The sequence below is a fragment of the Neofelis nebulosa genome, chromosome 3 (assembly GCF_028018385.1).
Source record: "Neofelis nebulosa isolate mNeoNeb1 chromosome 3, mNeoNeb1.pri, whole genome shotgun sequence".
Taxonomy (NCBI): domain Eukaryota; kingdom Metazoa; phylum Chordata; class Mammalia; order Carnivora; family Felidae; genus Neofelis; species Neofelis nebulosa.
The window spans coordinates 139981920-140002416 of NC_080784.1; the positions used below are offsets into that span (position 1 = coordinate 139981920).

The 20497-nt window shown below is 40.7% G+C and overlaps 1 protein-coding gene across 4 annotated transcripts in view; it reads left to right on the forward strand.

Annotated features, from left to right (window-relative positions):
- The window catches only part of RASGEF1B (RasGEF domain family member 1B), a 580386-nt gene that overhangs the window by 94038 nt on the left and 465851 nt on the right, over positions 1-20497 (forward strand). The window lies entirely within an intron of this gene.

Genomic DNA, 20497 nt, shown 5'->3' on the forward strand with positions numbered 1-20497 from the left:
AGATTACCTCTTAGCCAACAGTGGTCATTTCTTGTCTACTTGCTCTGTGCCAGGAAATGTGCTAAGTGATTATGGCATTTTCTCCTTTAACCCTTATAACAATCCTATGAAATGGCTCTTAATAGTAGTCTTATTTTACAGATGAAGAAATTAAGGCTGAAAACTTAGAAGCTGAGCTTGGAAAGCTTAGGTAGCATGTTCAAGGATGTACAAACAGAAATACGGTAATGCTCATGTTTGAAGACAGGTTTCTCTGACTCAGTAAGGTATTTTAATACAATAACAATTTAAGCATGTAAGTAATTGCGGGAGAAGCCTCTATGAGACCTGAAAGTGAATGTCAGTAGTTTTGCGTGGTAGGGGTGCCTTGGTGGCTCAGTTGGTTAAGTGTCCAACTCGTAATTTCAGCTCAGGTCATGATCTCATGGTTCTTGAGATCAAGCCCCACATTGGGATCTGTGCTGAGAGCATGGAACCTGCTTGGGATTCTCTCTCCGCCCCCCCTTTCTTTTTGCCCCTTCCCTACTCATTCTCTCTCTTTCTCTCTCACTCTCAAAATGAACAAATAAACCCTAAAAAGTAATTTGGCATGTTCAATAGGGTCCCTAAGCTCCTAGCATGTTTGCAGTAGTGTTGGAGAAGTACCAAGTGGGTCTTCTGGGAAAGGGAGGTTTAAAATATATAATTGGGGAATTTTCATTTAGTGGCTAAAATTCCTCTGGGAGTCCTTTGAAGAGCTGATGTCTAAATGGAGAACAATGAAGGACAGTTGTGACCCCAAAGCCAAGTCAAAGTATTTTTAATCTAGGAAAAGTAGAATCCTCTCTTAGACCTTTGGAATAGATCAACAAGCAGAATTTGTAGGAAGTGAGAGACATTTATCAGTCCTCAGAAACTGCAGGTAGGTGGGAGTGGAGGTCTCCTGATACTGAGGCTTATGGTTGGAGAAACCCAAATTGAAGTTTTTTAAGTGTAGGTCGCAGAGCAGGGTTTGTATTTCAGACCATAAGGAATCTATTATACTTTGGGGGTCTCCCAGCCCTTCTTCTGAAGTATATAGGGATGACTCTGACTTAGGGAAAGACCCTCTTGTGAAGAACATGGGGTTGTTGTTACTAGAAACTTTGGGAGTCTACACTTCCTGTATATTTCTATCATCTTGAGAGTTAGGAGGGGAAATCAAAGCAATGGGAGTGCTACCGGTCATAGCATTTCATGTCATCTGTCATTTTAAGGAAACATAGGTTTTATCATTTGGGATTCATCTTATATTCTCCAACTAATTAAACAGGAAAATTAGAAGATCAGTATCTACATTCCAAAGAACACTGTAATTTAAAGAAAAAATTCACAGTACAATTTTTTTACATAGAGTTACTCCCTGGGCATTAAAGTACACATTTATACGGCATTAATTAATTCAAAATGACTAGGGAGAAAGGAACATAGATGTGAAGAGTTCGGAGCCACTATCAATTGGAGATCAGTCAGAAATAAAGATACATATCTCTAAGGCAAAATATGAGTCAAGAGGAAAGCTGGATTTTATTTACAGACATTCTATTCACAGGCATAGCTTCTTAAGCATACTTGTGCTGGTTTTGTATAATGCTGTTGCTGACCACCTCTATTCATCTTGGTGTTTCTATATGGCTGATTCCACAAACTGTTGTCAAGAATAGGAAGTCAGCTTTCAGTGACCATACTATAAGGATCCCTTTCTTGAATAGAAAGGCTTGCCCCTAAGATAGTCATAGATCAGTTATATTTTTTTATAATTTCAAATCAGCATTCAGTATTGACAACCTGTGTCGTAGAAAAATAATGGTGCCCTGCTTATATATAATCTCTGTTTGTGAAATCTCTGCATAGGATTCTGTATAGACAAGTGCAGCGTTGTGTCTGGAACTTTGTATTTCTTGTATTTTATTCATTTATAAATAATACAAAGGCTATCCAGGATCTTATTTCTTTTTATCACAACCATCCTTCTTTAGACCAGTATAATATATGACTGTGGAAAGAGAAATGGAATTAGTCACCACATTTTTTTTTTTAAAATTTTTTTTTCAACGTTTTTTATTTATTTTTGGGACAGAGAGAGACAGAGCATGAACAGGGGAGGGGCAGAGAGAGAGGGAGACACAGAATCGGAAACAGGCTCCAGGCTCCGAGCCATCGGCCCAGAGCCTGACGCGGGGCTCGAACTCACGGACCGCGAGATCGTGACCTGGCTGAAGTCGGACGCTTAACCGACTGCTCCACCCAGGCGCCCCAAGTCCCCACATTTTTGAACCCCCTTTGCTTATTAAGTGTCACAAAATAAGACATGAAAAACAAAAGAAACATGAAGGTGGAAATATTTTTAACTGAAAAATAGGTGAAATAACTAAACATTAAGGTAAGTACTCATTGATTTACCAAATATTACATTCAAAAGGCAATCTGCCTGCTTGACTTCTCTCCTGAGATGCCTCACAAACTTTTCAAAAGTCTATATTCTAAATGGAGCTCTACATTTTCTTCTCTGAACCTGTCCCCCTCCCCCTCCCCCCCCCCCCCCCCCCCCATCTCCAGTTTCCCCAATTTCCACAAGTGTTCAGGCTGGAACTCTATGAATTGCTCCTGATACACCTCACACTCATTTTACAAGCAAGTTCTGTTGACACATACATACAAGCAAGTGATTCTGAAATGTCTTTAGTCCATCTGCTTTATCCACAGACATGGCCATTTTCTTTCTTTTTTTTTTTTTTTTAATGTTTATTTATTTTGGAGAGACAGAGCACAAGTAGGGGAGGGGCAGAGAGAAAGAGAGGGAGACACAGAATCTGAAGCAGGCTCCAGGCTCCTTGCTGTCAGTGCAGAGCCTGATGCGGGGTTCAAACCCATGAACCATGAGATCATGACGTGGGCCAAAGTCAGACACTTAAGCAACCAAGCCACCCAGGTGCCCCCATTGCCATTTTCTTAGTACAAGACATTCTTTTGTTCACCTGAACTACTGTATTAGTATGCTAACTGGCCTCTTGTCTTTAACTTGTGTATCCTCCTATCTATTATCCACCCAGAGATAGGAAGGATTTAAAAAAAACCATCAGACCATTTTTGCTCCCTGGTTATAATTCATCAATACCTTCCCATTGTACTTGGAGCAAAATCTAAAATCCATATAAAGTCTACACAAAGGGCTAAAATCCATATAAAGTCTACATAAAGGGCTACAAAGTCTTGTATGATATGCCTTCTGCCTCCTTCTTCAACCACTCGGTTTCTGTTCTTTAGCCAGCACTGATCTGTTTGTTGAACACATTGTGTACTCTCTGCCATAGGGCTCTGCTGCACCTCTGAGTGCCCAGTATTCACATAGGTCTCCCATTTTCCATCCTGTAGGTCTTGGCTCAAATGTCACTTCTTCATAGGGTCCTTGCCTCATAGGTTTCTCTTGTTATTTTCTTTCTGAGTTTCTTATTTCATTTATAATACATAATACAAATTTGTAATTATTGTTTATCTGTTTGCTTATGTATTTCTTTCTTCCCATTCCATATGTAAACTCCATAGAACAGAGACAATTACTTGTAAACAAGTTCCTTGCCCAGGTCTTGCACACAGTAGGTAACCAGTAAGTAGTTGTTGAGAGAATCATCTTAGAATTCACTGCCCCACAGAAAATTTGAAAATAATAGTTGATTTCCCAGGCACCCCATAAAAGTTTACTTATTTCAAGGATGTAATTTATCCATGGCTCTGGGATTAGCAGCCTGAGTTATGGGTTCTATGGATTCATAGCAGGGACTATGCAGTGGGATTCAGGAAAAGGAGAAGGAATGATTTGCTCTGACTTTCTTACATACAGATTTAGCTGTAAGCTCAGTTATGAAACTGAGAAAGTTTGTCTTCAGCATCTTTATACTTCCTTTCCTGAAGACTTTATTTCAGCTGCTGTAAGGGGCAGAAATCCATTCAGGAAAGGCTAAGAAAGAGGAGATTAGATAATGGATAACCAAGGATAGGAACTCGATCTCACAGAAATAGGAACTGGGAAGCCAGTGAGACATACAAGATATCCCCAAATGGCATGATTGACAAAGTAAGAAGAGAACAAGGGGAGAGTAGAGGTAGAGGCCAAGGGAAGAGATTCAGGAGAACAGAGATGTTAGTGTCAGGAGCTACAGAATGGTCAGGTAAACGAGGACTGCAATTTGGCATTTAAGAAGATCATGATGACTGGGGTATAGAGCAAGGTGGCAGTTGGGGGGGGGGGCGTCTGAGATACAGAATAGTAGGCAGTTACCTCCCAATTTCACCTAGAGCTGATCCTGCACAAAGGAGTCTAATTTAGGTCTGTTTGAATACTTTGTTAGCAGCTCTTGGAGAGGGTTTGTTGAAGAAGGAGGTTGAAGCTCTTGGCTTAAATGAAGGTTCTGGATTATTTATGGATTTAATTTATCCCTGTGATCCATGTCCCCAGTTGACACAGACTATTAAGAGTTAGCTGCATTCTTTTCTCCTTGAAAAAGTAGGAAGAATATTTAATCATAACTGCATTGCACTAATACAGATTTTAATAAAACTGGGCTGAGCTAGGACTGGGAAATTGCATAAGTGATTGGAGAGCGAACGTTCCTCTGGGTGCACTCTGTGCACTGGCATAATTCTTAGGATTGAAATACAGTATTTAATCCAAAGAGAACACAGCGTTTTCATAAATGCAGTTTAAAGTCCATGTGAACACATGAGCACATAAACAGAATATTCTGGGAATTTTTTTTTTTTTTTTTTTTTATTTATTTTTGGGACAGAGAGAGACAGAGCATGAACGGGGGAGGGGCACAGAGAGAGAGGGACACAGAATCGGAAACAGGCTCCAGGCTCCGAGCCATCAGCCCAGAGCCTGACGCGGGGCTCGAACTCACGGACCGCGAGATCGTGACCTGGCTGAAGTCGGACGCTTAACCGACTGCGCCACCCAGGCGCCCCAAAATATTCTGGGAATTTTAAGCCTCCCTATAACTTGGGTAAAACTTAAAAGCACATCTGTGATGAATTTGATAGCATGTTCATTTAAATTAGTTTACTTTCTGTGGAAATCAAGGTAACGACTATTGACTGAACCCCTCCACCCCTTGTACATACTCAGTCTTTCTTTGAGTGTAAGAGAGAGGGCCTGAAGAATTATTGCCATCTGGAGCTTAGAGATCATCTTGTACAGCTTCTCCATTTTGCAGTGAAGCAACCGGGGGGATGGCTAACAGAGGAGAAATGACTTGTCCAAGGTGCCTAACTGTTTTAATGCCAGAGCTAGGAGAAGAACTGAGTTTAGGGTACTTGCTATAGGGCAGAAACCACATTACTACTAATGTTAGCAATAAAAAAGCGCAATCGTACCAACTCTTCTAACTCCTCTCTAGATAAATATCTCTAACCCTGCCAGAGTTTTCTTTCCAAAAAGAAATCCATTATGCAATTCCTACTTATGTAAAAGTCTTTAATGGCTCCCCACTGCCTATGGGGCAAGGTCCACACTCTTTTGAATAATAGCCAGAACCCTACCTATTTCTATGGTCCAATGTAACTACCTCCTGCCCTTCAAGCTCTGCCTTTCAGACTTAGCATCCATGTGCAGTCACAGAATCATAGCCTCATACTTTTTCACAGTCTCTGCCTGAGATTCTTAACCTTCTTCCAGTGCTTCACATTGCCTGTTTATCTTCCAGATTCAGCCTAAGCACCACTACCTCCCAGGAGCCTTCCCACACCTTCTCCCTTTGTGTTCCCTTTCTACGATTTTGCATTTCTGTTAGAATACATGCCACATGGACATTATTTACTTGTATGTATGACCATTGCACTAGGGAATCCTTGAGTTCAGAGAGAATATCTTACCATGTTTACATTCTGAGTGCCCAATGGCTGCAATGTCTAGGTGCTCAGTAAATGCTTATGGAATTGAATCAAACAACAGCAACAATACATTCAGATAGTTGTGACCCCCTAGTAGAAAATTTAGGTAAGATTATCTGTGAGCCCTTACATTTGAAACTGCCCTACTTTGTCCACCTCTTCCATCTATTGTCTATAACCTTACAGAGAATTTGGTTGAGTTGCTGTTCCCCAGGGATACTGTCTGCGTTTATTGCTTCCCCATGCCCTGGTAAGTGGCATTGACCCTGCTTGGCAAGCCCATCCTCCTTGTTTATTTAGAAGTTACTGACTACCTGTATGTCTGATATTGTACTGGTCTTTTTACCTGTCCAAGTAGGACTCTACTATTCAGGCTATCCAAGTCTTACACTTGTGTCTTCTGACCAATGGTCTCAGCCCTCTTTACTATGTTAGCTCTTCCTATAGGTACTGTGTATTTGACATGTGATAATATGTACTACCTTCTTTGGTTTTTTCATTCCGGGCATATTGACCTACCCAACTAAAATATGACTCTTGAAGGTAAGAACTGTATCTTCAGCTCCTAATTTTATGAATCACCTTGGTAGTTGTTGGCCAATGGTTGAAAGGACTAAGGGAACTATTTTCTAGTGAAACTCTAATTTTTTTTCAATGTAGCTTTTATTTTATATTTTAAGTATTTTGCTTGAATGTTTCTTTTGCTACATAGATTCCAGCAAAGGATAGTCTAGTATTGGTCAGTATTTTTTCATCGAGTACCCAGCACTCTCTAAGATCTATTTTTATTGAGATATAATTGATAAATTACATTGTATTTGTTTCAGGTGTACAACAATGATTTGATATTTGTATATATTATGAAATAATCACTGCAGTAAGTCTAGTTAATATATATCACCATACATGGTTACAAAATTTTTTTCTTATGATGAAAACTTTCAGTGAATAAGTGCCTACTATGTGTTTTCTACTCTCTAACCAACTTTCAAATCTGCAATATAGTATTATTAACTATAGGCATTATGCTGTCCACTACATCCCCATGAATTATTTATTTTATAGTTGGAAGTTTATACTTCTTCTTTTTTTTCTTTCTTCTTTTTTAAAAGTTTATTTATTTTGAGAGAGAATGTGAGTGTGCACAGGGGAGGGGCAGAGAGAGAGGGAGAGAGAATCCTGAGCAAGCTCTATGCCATCAGCACAGAGCCTGACATGGGGCTTGAACTCATGAACCCTGAGGTCATGACCTGAGCCGAAATCAAGAGTCAGATGCTTGGTGTGCCTGGGTGGCTCAGTCTGTTAAGTGTCTGATTTCAGCTCAGGTCATGATCTCGTGGTCCGTGAGTTTGAGCCCTGGGTCAAGCTCTGTGCTGACAACTCAGAGCCTAGAGCCTGCTTCAGATTCTGTCTCCCCCTCTTTCTCTGCTCCTCCCCTGCTTGCATGCTTGCACTCTCTCTCTCTCAAAAACAAACAGACATTAAAATAATAACAATAATAATAATAATAATAATAATAATAATAATAATAATAAAAAGCCAGACGCTTAACCAACTGAGCCACCCAGGTACTCTGGAAGTTTGTACTTTTGAACCACCTTCACCCGTTCCCCCCACAGACTGCGGCAACCACTAATCTATTCTCTGTATCTGTGAGCTCGGGCTTTTATTTTGTTTTGTTTCCTTTTGTTTGGATTCCACATATACTAGTGAGAATATTTAGTGAGGCAAATAGTATTTGTCTTTCTGTGTATGGCTTCTTTCACTTAGCATTATACCCCCAAGGTCCATCCCTGTTATTGCAAATGTCAGGGTTTCCTTCTTTTTTATGGCTGAATCATATTACATGTGTGTGTGTGTGTGTGTGTGTGTGTGTGTGTATATGTATGTATGTGTGTATATATATATATACACACATACATATATATATATATATATATATATATATATATATGTGTATGTATGCGTAACACACGCACACCACATTTTCTTTATTCATTTAGACCCTATGATTTTGCTACTGGAATCACCTGAGTGTGTTTGTGATGATGCTATGCAAGAAGGCAGGTCTGGATGGCTGTGGTCAGGGATTCTGGAATTGAAGAGTGACTTTTGGAAGCATAATTGTCTGAGTTCATTAAAAGTAAATCTCCCAGATGGGAAGACTAGATCATGTAAAGATTTCCTCAAAGTGCAGTGATTTATAGAATTAATACAATAGCAATTAAAATCTGGGATAGAGAGAAGAGTTTATCTGAGAGAATAAATAAAATTTACAAAGGAGTTTCTTTTTTTTTTATTAAAAAAAATTTTTTTTAACGTTTATTTATTTTTGAGGCAGAGAGAGACAGAGCATGAACGGGGGAGGGTCAGAGAGAGACGGAGACACAGAATCTGAAACAGGCTCCAGGCTCTGAGCAGTCAGTACAGAGCCCGACGCGAGGCTCAAACTCACGGACAGTGAGATTGCGACCTGAGCCCAAGTTGGATGCTTAACCGACTGAGCCACCCAGGGGCCCATGGAGTTTCAATAAAAGTGTATTTGAGAGGCTATTTCTATCAGATTTTAAAGCAAAAAAATTTGTAATAATTAAAATATTTTAGTACTCATCCACAGATTGGAAAATAAATTACTCTTTTGTTGATTTGATGTCTGTGTGTATGTTTCATATAATGTATATGTAAAAAATGCCTATAACCAGTACCACCCTGCTCCTAGTCTTTCTTGGAGCTAGCAGTGGAAAAAGCCTTGCATATGCCTTTCCTTCTCCCCTTCCCAGAGGCAGTAGGAAAAGAAACTGGATTATCCCAAAATAAAGGCATTGGGAAGTGTGTCACAAAACCATGGCCCTTTCACATAAAAAAATTTTACTATATGATTCCAGAGATAACATAAAAACAGTGGAAAAGGCCAGATTTTTTTCCCTGTAAATATTGTTGAAATGACCAAGTAGCAATTGGGAGGGAAAATCAGTGCAAACCATCTAATAAGATAAATACCAAATGAAACACATAAAAATCGAACCATAGTCCAGCATGAAGAAAGTGATTTCAAGAGTTATCAAACTCTAGAAGGGATATATATTTTACAAGCTTGGGGTTTAGGCAGGGGCTTAATGGTGACTTCATAGCACATAGAGGCCTGTAGTAATTGTACTGACTCTGTCCAGCACCGTGTCCCTAACAGCATCTGGCACATAGTAGGTTCAGTAAAAGCTTGCAGAATGTGGGTGTGCATGGATGTTTGAGGCAATGTGTAGACCCTTCCATCTGATAAAGTGTGAGAGTTCTCTGTGTGCTTGTTCTCATCTTGGCTCTCTGAACCCTGAAGAGAGGAGATGAAAAGACCCCACAAGGCCATCAGGCACCACTTCTGCTGCTTGAGGGCTGTGCTGTTCTTGTTCAGTGGGATGAAGGTGCAGACAAGGAGGAGATCCTGGAACCATAGAGAAAAAATAAAGCCCTCTCAAGGATATAGGATAGGGAGTGGGTTGAGGGGGAGACTTAGTGAATTTCTAAATGCTCTTTAAGTGATCTCAATCCTCTTCCTCTTTTGTGGCGGCAAATAAAATGATTGCCTCTCCTGCATCATGTCTTTCTCTATGTACAAAATAGCTAATAGAGGGCTGCAAACTGAAAAAAGAGTTCCTTCTTCTGGATTTTTGTTGGTTTTATAACTGCTTGAATACAGGGATCAATAAATAGACTCGTTACACTATAGTAACGCCTTGTTTACTTGTCTGAGTTCCTTCCAGAAGGCAGGCCTTTGTCTGTTTGATTCACCAGTGTATCCTCTGCACTAAGCTTATGCCTATTTTAGAGTAGAAACTTGAAAACATGTGTCAAATGAATGAATAAGGGCCTACTGTGTGCCTTCAGAGAGCTGTAAGTGAAGACCTGTAAGACACAGCCTTTGCCTTGGAATTTATAATGTAAAAATATCTGGTCTTTATTAGTGTTTTCCTTGGGGCGCTGTGTTTTCAAGGAATGCTCAGTGTGTGAATTCTACACCTTAATTAGCTTTGGAGACATACGGATCCAGAATACATTATAATCATTTGTCTCGGCCTTATTCGTGCACTGGGTTCATCATTGTTTTATTTTGAGCACAGCTCCTTCTTCCCCTCTCTACTGTAGAGTTATTAATAGTAATCGGAGCTTCCCGGCGTCAGTCAGCGGCATGCTGAAAGGGATGTTCAAAAGAGATAGGAAGGATTCATCTCCCAAGTAATTTGTATGCCAGGGAGTACCACTCCTTAGAAATCCTGTTCTCTGTAGCTGACACGGTTCACGAGAGGGCTGGCGTGGAGCAGTGAGCCACGGCAACCAGAGTAGACAGGGAAAAACTGGAGCCTAGAGCTAAAGCCCTCCCCTATCCTGGGGCTGAACAGGTGCTAAGGGGGGTTGCCTGGTAGAGGCACCAGCTGGCTGTGGGAAGAAAGAACAAGGCAGATCGGCGGACCAGGGAACCCAGGTGATCACAGGGCAGTCCTAGCAGAGGCTCTGAATGTAGAAAGCAGATAGCAAAGCATATGGGAGACGATTAAGTGGAGTGGTTGAGAAGGGCAGCTTTTGAAAGCAACCCAAGTGTCTCTCAGTGGATGAATGGATAAGCAAAATGTGGTGCGTACATACCGTGGACTATTATTCAACCTTAGAGAGGGAGAAAATCCTCATATGTGCCACAGCATAGATGAACCTCGAGGACATCATGGTAATGAAATAAGGTGGTAACAAAAAGACAAATACTGTATGATTCCACTTACTTGAGGTTCCTCAATTAGTCAAATTCAGAGACAGAAAGTAGAATTGTGGCTGCCAGCGGCTAGGGGAGTTGGGGAATGGGGAACTGTTTAATGGGTGCAGAGTTTCAGATTTGCAAGATGACAAAGTTCTGGAGATTGGTTGAACGATATTGTGAATGCAGTTAACATTATTGAACTGTACACTTAAAAATGGGTGGTACGGTAAATTTTATGTTATGTGTATTTTACCATAACTGAAAACTTAAAAAAAATCAGAGATAAAATAAAGAAAACAAGAAAGGCGTCTTTGAACACAAACTGAGTCCAAATCCTGGCACAGACACTGACTAGATGAGTGCCTTTGGGCAAATCAGGTAACTTCTTTGGGCTTTGGTTTTCTTTTTAATATAGGGGTGACAGTTATAGTACCTATTCTTTCAGCTTCTTGCGAGGATTAAATGAGATACCGTATGTAAAGTCCATGGCACTTAAAAAAGCGCAATGGTGTTCGTTTTCACCATGATTATCAGGAGAATGTGTAACAGTTCAAGTATATAAGCAGGTGGTTTGCTTTAGGATGTCTGTGAGCATTCTATGGGCATGGAGTTCCAGATTCAGATTGAGGGACATGACTTCAGTTTGTAGTGTGACCTATAAAAAGCAAGGTGTAGCCCCATGCCAGGGTCAACAAATACTTATGGCGTACATACTAGCGGCCAGGTGCTGCTTGAAGGGTAGGGAGACAATAACGTGATCTCACTCACAGTATGGTGGGTATGTTGTCAAGTTTTTAAGGTGAAAATCCAGTTATTTTATCTGGATACATGATAGGCACTTAGTATTAGGTATATTACAGAAGCCTGGTCAGTTATTAGAATTATGGCACCGCAAGACAAGGATTGGATTTACAACTAGAGTAACTTTACGTATTGAGATTTTTCCATTTGCCAGTGACAGAAATCGCAAGTCAACATAGCTTGAGCACAAATTTTAACGTACTGCTTTACAAATGGAAAATCTGGTAGTATACCTGACTTCAGGCGTGGCTGGACCCAGGTGTTCTAAAGATGTTGGAAATCTATCTCTTAGCGAGTCTTCACTCTGCTTTTCCCTGTATTGGCGTCATCCTTAGGCAGTTCATCATGATGGTGGTAACACAGCCAGTAATGCTGCTTGGTTTCTATTCTGTCAACTTAACCCTCCTGTTCTTCCTCTTTCTTTTCCTTTTCTTTTTCCCTTTTTTTCTTCTCTCTTCTGAACTATTCCATCCAAAAAGCCATTAAGTGGGACTTAGCAAGCTAAGAGGGGGGCAGGGGTGGGGAGCTGTGGTGGCACAGAGCAGGGTGTTCGAGCCCAGCAGGGGTGAGAAGGGTGCCCACGTGGGAGTGATGAAGTCCATTTTGGGTAAGGAGAGCATTCCAGCAGAGGGTGATCTTGGCAGCGCATCCTGGGAGAAGGGCTGCTCAGTGTTTTGTGTCAAAGCCCATGTGAGGTGAGGATAGTAGTCAGTGCAAGTTGTTGGAGATCAGGAAGGATGAGGAGCATGCTCACAATGGAGGGCCTGGCGTGGAGCCCAAGGGGGGTGAGGAGGGTGCCTGTGAAAGGGGATATCCCAGAACAAGGTGTCAGAGCCTGAGAAGGGTGAGGGGGCTCTCCCTGTAGGGTGGAGTGGCTTGGGAAGAGGTGTGCAAGTCCAGGCATAGCGTGAAGGGCTTTCACAGGGGAGCCAGGTTCTCACTGTGAGAGAAACGTGTTTCAGATATGAAAGGGAGAAAAATAAATGCAACCCTGTTAGATTGGATTGAAATTTTATTTTTCACTCTCTGATCAGTAGGTAGATATAGATAAATAGATAGATGTAGAAACAAATATAAATGTAAATGTGCATGTATATGCGGTAGTGTGTGTGTGTATCTATGTACCTATGTTTCTAGATACTATTATTCACTAAAAGAAGCCAGGGATTCCTGGGGAAATAGTTGAGTGAAGGGCTGGGGCAGGGAAGACCCAAGTTGAGCCTGGAACATTTTGTGCATGAAAGCAAGGAAGGGCTAAAGAATGCGAGACATACGTTAAAATGACTCAGGAGCAGTGTAAAGGGCTCCCACTGGCCACACATGGGACAACTTGAGCTTCAAAATAAATAATGATAGCAACAGGTTAATGCCCACTGAGTAAAATCAGGGAAGCCTGAGTTGAAATTGACACAAATTGAAAGTTGATGGCTGTGAAAAACGGGTATGTATGTACTATCATCGCAAACTGTTTACTAATTACAATGGGAAAGGAATGTGGAGGTGACGTCTCCTAACAAAAGACTGAAGTGCTGGTATTAGAGGTGTCCCATAGTCCCTCCAGGTCCACTTGTGACGTCTTCTTTCTGCTCCTCCCAGGGAGGCTGGCCTCTACTGACCTTCACTCCCTTGTCCTCTGGTTTCTACTTGGGTTTGGCCGATGGACAGTGGCACCAGGTGATGAGAGGGTAAAGGGCTAAGTTGTCTGGCTCCTGGCTGGCTGGGCTGCAGTCTGGCAGTCCTGAGCTTCAGCAGTGAGCCTTCTCTGACATCTGCAGCTCTCAATCCTGGCACAAAACCCTCCCCTGGGCCCTGTTGGGGCAGCAGTGATAATCATTTGCCACTGTTGTTAGCTGGAGTGAGTCCCCATTCTTTACCGATTTCCCTTAATCCTGTCTTCACCTCTGTATAACATCCCTTCGTTAAACCCTCTTCAGGGCGCTCCCTGTTTCCTGCTGGGAGCCTGACTAATACAGCGTTACAGTATTATTAGCAGAAGGAAGGGCAAACGGTAACAGCAGATGTCCACGGCAACTGATGCTGACCCGCCATTGCTCCTAGATTAGAACGTCCAGTCATCTCCCCTATAGATAGGATTGGGCCCCCAGATGTCAAGTGACCCGGGGTGTGGAAAGAGAACAACATCAGAGCAGCAGCTCAGTGACCAGAGAGGAATTTTGTCCCAGTCATGTATACAGATAGTCCTCTAAAAGGAAAGACTCCTTAAATTTATGTGGGAGAGTCAGATACTTTCCCCTTGCCTTCAATCAAGGAGGTGGTATCCCTCCTTACCTTATGAAAGAATCACAGTTCACAATGTCCTGGGCCTTTTGAATTAAACTGTCCTTGTGATTTCTTCCAAAGACGATCAAATAATAAAACAACCCAAAGGTCACGGCATTATCGTCTTTCAAGACTGTGCAGTCTTGACTATACCATTAACACTGGACAAATCATAAGTGGCAGACGTTCTTATTTCTGGAAACTTTCCGTTTCAGCCACTCCTTCTTGTGTTGTTCTGGGAAGCAAGCACAGACAAGGACATGGAGTAGGCTTTCTTAATGTCAGATCAGCTCAGAGGTGTCCTTTGTTCCAGCCCCTGAACATGGGGTGACACTTCGGAGTACAGCCTGCTAAGAGAGCAGGCAAGCACTCCCATGAGTTATTGGGTTGCTAAGCACCCCATTTGCAGAGTGATCCCATTAAATTACCCTGTAGCTCCAATTAAGGGAACTCAGACCAGAGTCCATATTTAAGAGTGCTCCCTTGTCAGTTTTATCCTGGGGTTTAAATTGAATTCTTAATGTGGGTAGGGCAAACCAAAACATTTCCTAATTCTGCTAGATGTAGCAGAGGAATCATGCACAGGAGCCCCCTTTCCAATGTGGGCGGGGAAAATGGGTCATATCTGCTGGGAGAGATCACTTAAATTCCCTTTTGTTTTCCATTAAAGTCCTGCACACAATGTACTCAGTCACAACAGCGAACTTAGATGTCAGAATACTCATTTTCATAAATGGGTCTGGAAAACAGTCACATTCACCCCTTGCTGTTTTCAACTTTGGAGTAACTTTACAGAACACACTATTTTAATTACCACTGACTTACACGAGTTAAGGTCAGAAGTCCAGGATAGGCTGGCATAATTGGATGGTAGAAGAAAATCCTGGATTTCTTTTATAAAGTTGTTTTTTTTTTTTTTCCTGTTGGTGCCTCGTGTGTGTGTGTGTGTGTGTGTATGTGTGTGTGTGTGTATGTATGTGTATGTGGGGGTGGAGGGTAGGCCTCAGTACGTAGACTATTTTCACTTAAATGTCTTGCAGTTTACAATAAAATACCATGCAGATGGTCCCCAAGGTAGGCACACCCAATTTGTGAATGTGTCTTGTATCTGTGGTACCAGTTACATAATCACCCTCCCCCAACCTTCCTCACCACAAAGCTTCTCTTCTCTCCCTCCCTTCTTGTCATTTGCTGGCTCCAAAACACAATCTTGGGGTCCTTGGCCACTGATACCAACTCAAGTCTGACTTGGGTAAATTTCTGATCAACTACCTCTTTTCCATAATATCCTTTCGTCCTCTTGAAGTAATTATGCATGCAATACAGTTTCTGTGTATTTTGTGATTTTCATTACTCTGAACTCTCCTCATTCTTCCTTGGGCAATTCTCTCATATAAATGGTAGTGTTTAAGACCATGAATCAGACAGACAGGTTCAACTCTTGGTTCTACCACTTACTAGCATTATGACTTTGGGCAAATTATTTTGCTTTCTGTGCCTCAGTCTTCCGATTGATAAAATTGAGATAATAACATAATTATACTCATTTCTTAGCCATGTTATGAATATCATGTAAAACAATGTAAGTTGGATGGTGTGGCAGGAACACATTGTAAGTGCTTAAAAACATGATTTGCTGATGTCTGCTATTATCTTTATTTTGTTTCTTCTTTTTCTTCCTTGCTCTATCCTCTCTTTCCTAATTTTCCTCAAGTGTTTGAGAAATTTTTTTTTTCCTTTTTCCTTTCTTTTTTTTTTAATGCTTATTTATTTTTGAGAGAGAGAGAGACAAACGGAGCATGAACAGGGGAGGGACAGAGAGAGAGGGAGACACAGAAACTGAAGCGGGCTCCAGGCTCTGAGCTGTCAGCACAGAGCCCGACATGGGGCTTGAACTCACGACCGTGAGATCATGGCCTGAGTTGAAGTCAGATGCTTAACTGACTGAGCTACCAAGGTGTCCCAGTTTTTTCCCTCTTTTGATGATCTTCCCCCATTTCTGTGTTCTTCAAGCTGAGATACAGGTGACAATAGGCAGTAGTCATTCCCTAGTGAGGGCTGGCCTGGGCTCAGTGTCATCTGCTACAGGGAGCTACCTGACACCCTACTTTGTTTTTCTGCTAGTCTTTGCCAGTTTTTAGTCCTGAGTGACCCTATGGCTCCTAAAGATCAGAGTAGTGCTGGGGATGCACTTGCATCAAGAAAAGCAAAACTATCTGCTTGGGAGGGGAGGGTGAGGGCATCAGACGTATTAGTAGTAAATAACATTTCTTGACATTTCTAACAAGGCCTCTTCAGAATTCCAGAATTTCTACCTTAGTCTCTATCCTCTTCAAATTAAATATGTTTTTTGATTCATTCAGTTTTTGAAGATACTGTTAGTGGGAAAAACAAAATGGTTTCTTAATTGACTTGATCATTTTTCTGCTTTGTATGACTGTTACAAAATAGTATACTATTTTTTATTGAAATTGTGTAGCATCTTAGTTATATTCAGCATTAAATAGGCCTTTGTGTTGTAGCCTGTAGAATTATTTCTATGGGGAAAATAAGCTCTAAGTCCTTAATACCTAACTAATGAAAGAAATCTTTAGAAGGCTACAGGTTTGTAAATGGGGGACTGAATGTATAGTATGATATGTACAATGCAGGTCAACTTTTACAAGGTCCAACCTCCATTCTGTCTAGATAAGACATTGACCAGGAGAGACCCAAAAACTCATTTAATATCAAATGAAAATGTTATTTCTCTGGAATTGGATTGGATTTTGTATTAGTCAAGGTTCTCCAGAGAAATAGAATTAGTAGGACACACACACACACACACACACACACACACACACACACACACACACAGAGAGAGAGAGAGAGAGAGAGAGAGAGAGAGAAAGAGAAAAATTAATTTATTAAAAGACTTGGCTCATGCAGTTTTGGAGGCCAAAAAGTCCCACAGTTTGCTATCTGTAAGCTGGAAAACAAAGAAAGTTGGTGATATAATTCAGTTTGAGTCTGAAGGCCTGAGAACTAGGGGGTCAGTGGTATAAGTTCTGGAGTCCAAAGGTTTGAGAACCATGGCTCCTGTGTCTGAAGACAGGAAAAGCTGGATATCCCAGCAGAAGAAAAGAGAGAGATCATTTGTCCTTCCTTCTCCTTTGTGCTCCATTCAGAAGCCCAGGGGATTGGAAGATGTGCCCCCAGCTACCGTCCCCCCTGCCACTACACCCCCACTGGTGAGGGTGGATCTCTTTACTCAGTCAACTGAATGAAATGCTAATCTCTTTCAGAAACACCACACAGATACACCCAGAAATAATATTTTACCAGCTATCTGGGTGTCCTTTAGCCCTGTCAAATTGACACATAAAATTAACCATCACAACTTTTAATCCCCTTTATAAATGGAAGCCTGTCCTTTAGCTCAGGTTTATTCTCATGGCTAAATGGAGTACAAAGTCTGAATCCATGGATGATGGATAGAATATGATATAAAAACCCAATTTCTAAATTTCTAAAAATATAAACAAACTCAGAATTTGTTTGCTTATGTTTTTAAGTTGGAAAGGTTGAAAAACTGTTGCAAAGCTACTTTTGGACTTGTTTGAGTAATTTACCAACATTCAGCCCGTTTCAATTATCCTTGCCCACCCACTGGTTCAACCAAATTAAGAATTTTAACACCAGGCATTTAAAAGGGAAAGGAAAAAGAGATTCATGTATTTGGATTCTTCAAAGAGAAAGTGAGAGGGAATTTGTGCCAGTTTCTGTATTTTCTTACTTCTCATCCCAAGTTATTGCTGTCCTTGGCAGGCAAGTCTTCCTCAAATTGTAGTTTGTGTACCATGTATCTATTTGAATTCCCTGGGGTGCTCATTAACATGCACATTCCTGGGGACCACCCAGAATTTCTGATTTGGAATTTCTGGAGTTGGGGTTTGGCAAATTGCATGGCTAACAGCCCCCCAAATGATCTTTATGAACTCTGAAGTTTGAGGACCGCTGATGCAGACATTCTGCCTTAGGGTGTTAAGTGGTTGACAGTGAATGTGATGTTAATGGCCCCTTTTTACTCAGGATTTGGTTTTACTGGACCTCCACATTTTAGATTCTTGACTTTTTGAGGAGGATTTGTCAGGGTCTATGTAATATTAGTTTGTTGGGCTGCCATAATAAAATACCATAAACAGAGTGGCTTAAAGAACACAAATTTATTTTCTCACAGTCCTGGAGGCTAGGAGTTCCAGATCAGGGTGTTAGCAAGGACTGGTTTCTGGTGAGATCTCTCTCCTTGGCTTGCAGATGGCCGTCTTCCTTGTCTTTGCATGGTTTCCTCTGTTGGTGCATGTTGTCTGTGTCTTCATCTCATATTCTTACAAGCACATCAATCATATAGGATTAGGGCCCACCCACTGAACCTCATTTTATCTGACTTACCTCTTTAAAGGCTCTATCTCCAAATACAGTCACATTCTAAGGCATTGAGAGTTAGGACTTCAACAAATGAATTTGGGGGGAAGCAACTCACCCCATAATAGTCTAGATTTCAAACCGCTGTGTAAATAAGTGCAAGATGAACACTGCAGATTTATGATCAGGTTCCCTCCCCATTCTGGCTTCTGTCCATTGCAGGGATGCTTACTCCTGGTTGGTCTCTTTTTCTCTCTCCTCTAAGACAGCAGGAAGGAGGAAGGGACAATGAGACCTTGATTTTCATAGGCTCTGTTCTTCCTAAGCTCCATTTCTTTGAGTGTGGGAGAGTCTAATTACTGAGACTCAACTGCTTAAATGACTAAGAATGGTGGTTCTCAAAGGAAATCTGAGAAGCCAAACTCTCTTCATAAGTAATATTAAGATCTTTCCTTTTTTTTTTTTTTTTTTTTTTTTTTTTGTTAAACTGGATGACATCTGCACTGATTGTGCAAGAGCAGGGCTGACCAGAACTGCTGGTGCTTCCACATGAATTGAGGCAGTAGCACCAAAGCTGTACTAGTAGTCATTATATAATTTCACCACAGTGCATTTGCATTGCAGGAAATAAAATGCCAGTTTCACTTAAAAATGCCCTTGTTGAAATAGTAAAAATTACTAGGTTTGCTATATTTCAGCCTTTGAGTATACCTGTTCTTAGGATGATAGGTGACAAAATGGGAGGTATGCATAAAAGTACTCTGCTGCATACAACTTCCAGTGGCTGTTTTGAAGGAAAGCACTGGTATGATTGAATTGTGAGCCAAAGTAGCCTCTTTTTTTCATGAAACACCATTTTAACTTCAAAGAACGAGTGATGAACTCTGGTTATATTCAGACTCGTGTGGCTGGCAGACGTGTTCACAGAAATGAATGAAGTGAGCCTGTCACTTCATGAAAAGCGACTGACAGTGTTTGTTGCCCATGATAGAATTCAAGCTTTCAAGTGAAAATTGGAATTTTGGAACACTTGTATCTGTTACTGTGAGCTTGATAGCTTACCAACATTTGAAGATTTTATACTGAGGTTGGTGATTAACAAATGTGATTTCTTTCATATTACGTAATGAAATGTGTCAATATTTGGGAAACCTACATAATTCATGGAACCACTCTTTTCCAAATGAAATAATACATGATGCTACAAAATCATGTGTGGGTGAAAGATCTATGTGTGGGTTCAATATAGGGGCACCTGGGTGGCTCAGGCGGTTAAGCATCCTCCTTTGGCTCAGGTCGTGATCTCGGGGTTCGTGGGTTTGAGCTCTGCGTCGGACTCTGCTGTCAACTCGGAGCTTGGCGCCTGCTTTGGATTCTGTGTCTCCCTCTCTCTCTGCCCCTCCCCCGCTTGCACTCTGTCTCTCTCTATCAAAAATAAATAAACGTTAAAAAAAAGTGCAAGATAGACCAGCAAATTCTTATGTAGCAGTTAGTTATATGATTTCAGATTCTTATTGCAACCAACCTTTAAGAAACTATAATTGTCAAGTTTTTGCATATTATCAGAGAAGAATATTCACTATTATCTGAATGGATTATTACAAATGCTCTTTCCTTTTTCAACCACATATCTGAGTGAGGCTGAAGTTTCTTTATTTAATGCAACCAAAAATATATTCTTATCAAAGTAGATTAAATGCAGAAGCAAATATGAGGATCTAGCTGTCTTCTATTTAAGCTAAACATTACTGATTTGCAAAAATATAAAGACATGCCATTTTCTGACTAATTGTTTTTGTATTTAGGGATAGACACAAAATACATAAATAAATTTTATTTATTTAACATGTAATGGGTTTTTCATTGCTATTTTAAAACAAATTGATAAATACACATTAAAAAAAAACTCTCAGTTCCAATTTCTAATACAGTGACTACCTATGCATATAACCCAATAAACAAAGGCTCTTTGGGAGCCCCAATAATTTTTAAGAATGTGAAGGGATCCTGAGATCCAACAATGTGAGGACTACCAAATTAGACATTTTTCTAGCTATATTGTGGTAATTGGTTTAGAGTTAACTTTGATTCATGGTGCACTTAGAGCCAAATATATTCACTATCTGAATTCTAAACATAGTAAGGTTGACTTTTGCTTTTTTCTCATTGGGAGAAAAATCCTATTGGTATTCCATACCAAAGTATTCTCATGCATAGATTAATGCTTGTTTTACCTTTCCTAATTCCAAATAAGATTAGATAATCATGAACCAACTGGAAAACAAAAAGTCTTCTCTAAGAACTAATGTTTGTGAGAGTTTTGTTTCAATGTAATGAAAATGTGTTTAAATTAGCAGAGAGTAA